The sequence below is a fragment of the Tigriopus californicus genome, chromosome 7, assembly GCF_007210705.1.
Source record: "Tigriopus californicus strain San Diego chromosome 7, Tcal_SD_v2.1, whole genome shotgun sequence".
Classification (NCBI taxonomy): domain Eukaryota; kingdom Metazoa; phylum Arthropoda; class Copepoda; order Harpacticoida; family Harpacticidae; genus Tigriopus; species Tigriopus californicus.
This window is the reverse complement of record NC_081446.1, coordinates 14,567,251-14,571,768: the sequence shown is the minus strand read 5'-3', so window position 1 is coordinate 14,571,768 and position 4,518 is coordinate 14,567,251.

Here is a 4,518-nt window from a genome sequence, read left to right as displayed (position 1 = left end):
ATGCAGGTAAGCTCAAAGTTTCACTTTGTGAGGCCACCATGTACAATGGGTTCATAAAGAAGATTTTTATCAGCTTTGTCCTTAAACTCAAACCCTGTGTGGTTGGCAAAGGGGTGTATTTGAAAAGTGTAATTGTTTGATATATGCCTTCTAACTTTGATTTTATGACTTTTTACAAATAAGTTCTACTTGATATGTAGATGATAATATGGCACACCCATATTGCAAAGTGGACTCGTGGTTATATTAAGCTTTGTGTTGGTTGAATTGCAATTTAGGTTGGATGCAATGAGTTTGATTTGGTCGAGATGGTTCTTGACTGGAAAAAGCCAATATTTTCTAAAATAAAATGCTTTTGGTTTAAAATTATGCGCAAAACATTCAAACCAGTCTTTTATGTGCCTTTTGTTTCATGTAAATCGACATATCTATCGCTAATTTGGAAATTGCTCTCCTAAAAGTTCTAAAATCGAACGGTTTCCCCTCAATCTGGTCAACCTGAAGAAACTGTTAACAAATTTCTTGGAAGTTATTAATGCTTTGAAGCTTTCCATCAATAGTATCAGGTTCAAGTGGTCTTGGAGAGAAGGCTTCAATACATCAGAAAAGGAGAGCGAGACATGGCTAAGTACCTTTACAAAGCATTTTGTTTGACCCGTAACTACAGTTCTACGCCGTGCAGCTTTGAGCTTTGTTGGGATAACTCCCTAGCCATGGAGTATGCCCTAGCTCACCCTGGTTTCAAACATTACAACGTGATCTCGACGTTTGCCATTTTTTTGCGTTTTGTTTGCTCTTGTAGCGATGAAGGAAGCAGGATAGATAGAACAAAAATAGAAAAATTGACGAAATATGTGAAAACGACAAAAAGGCTGGGAAAAGTTGAATGGATCCCCTATAGTCAAATATACCTTAAAAAGTCGGAAAAAGTGTTAAAAAAGCGTTTCGACTTTTTTATAGCTATAGTTATGATATACTGCAATTTTCGATATTCCCCAGACTTCCGAGGACTGATGTTCTTTCCTTGTTTTTCAAGGAAACGAAATCTGGTCTGGAAATAAGAAACTCTGTCTGAGAGGCTTGACACCGGGACGTAACCCTCCTTTGGTTTAACCGACTAATTGATATCCTCGAGGCTACTCGTTGGGCAAAATTCGGGATAGAGTTCTCTCTTTTGGGTTTGTGGTTCAGAGTTCGTTTGAAATCGATTTTGATGGAGTGACTCGTTGGTCACCTTTTCCAAGCCCGTTATATCAGGCTTACAATTTTATCTTTGGATTGTATTTCACCCACAGGTGGGGTTAAGTATGGAAGGACAAGGACAATTGTTACATGTTCTAACTCCCCTTGGTATTTTATATGATGCCACCCTTGTATGAAATTCTCTGTGCCAGGAACTTTTATTTTCACATCCTATGAGGCTGTCAGTGCCCCATTGTACGAGTTCTATTACCTCATAATGGGACTAGGACCCTTCATTTAAGGGCCACTGATCTAGAATGACCAGAAATTCTATGGAAACCATGACTGAGAGCCAAACTAGAATTAGAGACGACGAAGAAAGTCCTCATGATCAGGAGAAGCGATCTGGAATGTCTTTCGTTAGAGAAAATCCTGCAACTTGAAATTTGTTCCAAGTATTGAGTAATTGATAATTGCCCGAGTAGTGTTTAATTCTACTAAAAATTTGTACCGAGCATTGCGAAGTTTTATGGTTCATCAATAACTCGTTTGTCGAGAGTCCCGAAAAGTAATCGATCATCAGGCATTTAATGGCCTGAAATTGATGTTCAATTAACAAGACATCCTGACAGGCTTCACAAAACATCCAAGAACCGCCTCGAACTTCCAATTCTAATTAATTTTATGTTTAAAAGAGTAGCATTCATTCTCTCAAGAAGGTGAAAAATGCTTATTTGTTGTAAAGTCACTCGTGACAGGGCATACATTAAGAGTAATGCCGGTTACATTGTGTTAGGATAAGTGAGTCAAATACGAATAAAACAACGATAACTTGAAAAAAAATTATCAATGAAATGAGTATTTTTACAGTTCGGATGTATTTCCTTTCAAGAGTGCATAGGTTCCATTCTTCCTAGTTTGGTCACTTTTATATAACACGAATAAGGAACGTGGGCTCTTTACATGCGGAAAAAAATAAGGTATTGGTGACAATTCAAACTGAAACTGAAAATGGCTAATTCCAATCCCAATCAATCAAATGCATCTCCCTTCACAAGAGTAACTTAGTTGTGCACTCAGAAGGAGGCGTTGGTCAGTTTTGATCTCAATCGAACGTCTCTATCAAAAGTTATGAGTACTCAAAACTCAGACCAAGGAGGGTACAAATTGAAAGAAACAGCTCCACGTTGGTAAAATCTTACTAACGTGGTCCAAAGCCAGTCATTTTGTACCCACGTCTACTGAGTTTCAAGAAAATGTTGTTTTTGATTAGTGGCGGGTTTCGATCCGGAAAATCAACTATTCAGCTTAAAGAACCTCTGTCAGGGCTTCTAATTCAAACGAAGGAGAGTACAGAAAAGATCAGGAACTAGGTTAAATGCAGCCCTGATTCTGAGACCTAAAAAAGCAAACTGCGCTTTTGTCACACAGCTAAGCTGTTTTGATTTTGCTTGTGTACCCTCCATAGGTCGTGATGGGAGCCCTAACCGAGGTGCTTGAAGCTAAAAAGCTGACATTCCGGTTCGAAACACATCACTACTGTTCACACAGATGCATGATTGAGGTCAAACTGACGAATAAATTTAGTTCATCTGGATAAAAGTTACAGTTCTCCACCCTATCGTCTCTGTCCACGGTGTCCAGTGGTGACGTCGTCCTTGCATTGACCAAGCTAAATTCCATGGATACAAAAGCTTCACCTATGACAGAAAAATGTAGATCACTTGATAATGTTCCATGTTCCTTTGTTGATGATTAATGTCGGGTTTTCATTGCCTTTGGACACATGCACACAACCGATCATTAGCAAACCAAGAATTGTTGGGGCTCGACAATTGGCTTTCCCATTTCAAATGAATCACGCGCGGTACTTATGATATTCTAAAGAACTAAGCCGTGCCCATGCACAAGGCGAGATTCAATCTCAAAACATGCAGGCTCGATAGTGCATTCTATTTCGATCCATACACTGCCGAAGGGTTTAATGAATTAATATTTCGCTTTTTTTCAACCCGTTCCCAGATCCCAGGATCAAAATTCACGGTATCCTAGACAATCCAAAAAGCCACTATATAGGGAGCTAAGATAACTGGTCATTCCATGTGGCAACGCGAACAAGCCAAGAATCTTCTGTCCAGATGTCTCGGTTCTAACACCGGTGACGCAAGTTTCAGTTAGCAGAGCGAGCTAGTCCTTGAATATAATAGGGTTGATCTGGAACGCTATCTAAAAATTTGTCCAAGTCTGGCTTGACAGATGCTACCGGATCAATAAGGCCTACATACCCTCTACGAATATTAGAGGGAAGCAAATTAAACACTGAGGGTCGACTAAATGCACTCTAATACAACCCAGCGTTCCTCGCTTTCCATATCCATACATATCAACATTTTTCTTCTTCTCTCTGCCTCTTTCCACATATTTTCAGAGTGAGCTCTTTGAAAATCGCCTAACCGAGTGTCAAAACGTGACCCTGCCTTTCTAGGACTCGAACAAAGGATTGCTTCAAGACTCGTTCTTGATCTTTAATTGCCTATGTACCTATTTTTTTGCTCGAGTTGAGAACCCTAACTGAGGTCCTTCAGGCTAAATACCTGATTCGCATGAGAAGCATAGTGACGAAAATGTCGACCTAGGAGCTTCGGGGTTAATAGGAAATCCTCTAAACCCAGGCCTCCAAAGTACATTCACCTCCAAGACCTGAGATTCAAGGCGATGCAATGTTTCACAAAACTACTGTACATACAATGAACCAAGCCATCATCCTGGGCAAAGTTTTGGTTCAGGTTGAGCTTAGTGTGTGATCGATCAGAATGTCAATGTGATGGGTGGGACCCTCACTTGACCAAAGGCGTGGTCAAACTTGCAACATAAATTTCGCTCCCGGAGATGTGTCTCTCAGAATCCCGTCAAATTCAAAACAAAAGGAAGAAGAATGAGCTTCCCAGGCAAGTTTTGGCAGAAGGAAGCTGCTCATCCGAGATGTGTGTTTTCTTATTTTAGCACAAGAATACTCGATTAGTTTTGAACATGAATATAAGCCAGGACTTTGGAGACCTCATTTCCTTGATTGTGGTTCGCTTCCCGAGAAACTACATTTTCCATTTAGTGATATTTAATGAAGGTGGGTCAAAATTGCATATTGAAAACGTTTTAGTACCACCCACGATCCATTTTTAACTGTGGTCTCCTTATTATCAAAACACATCTTTAGGGACTTAAGCAATATGTGTGCACGATCTTAGGACACTTCAGAAATTGATTATAGTTCTTAGAACTATTTTCTCAGTTAAATAAACACAATCGTTAGAGTTGCATTGACTTTGAAAAGTAAAA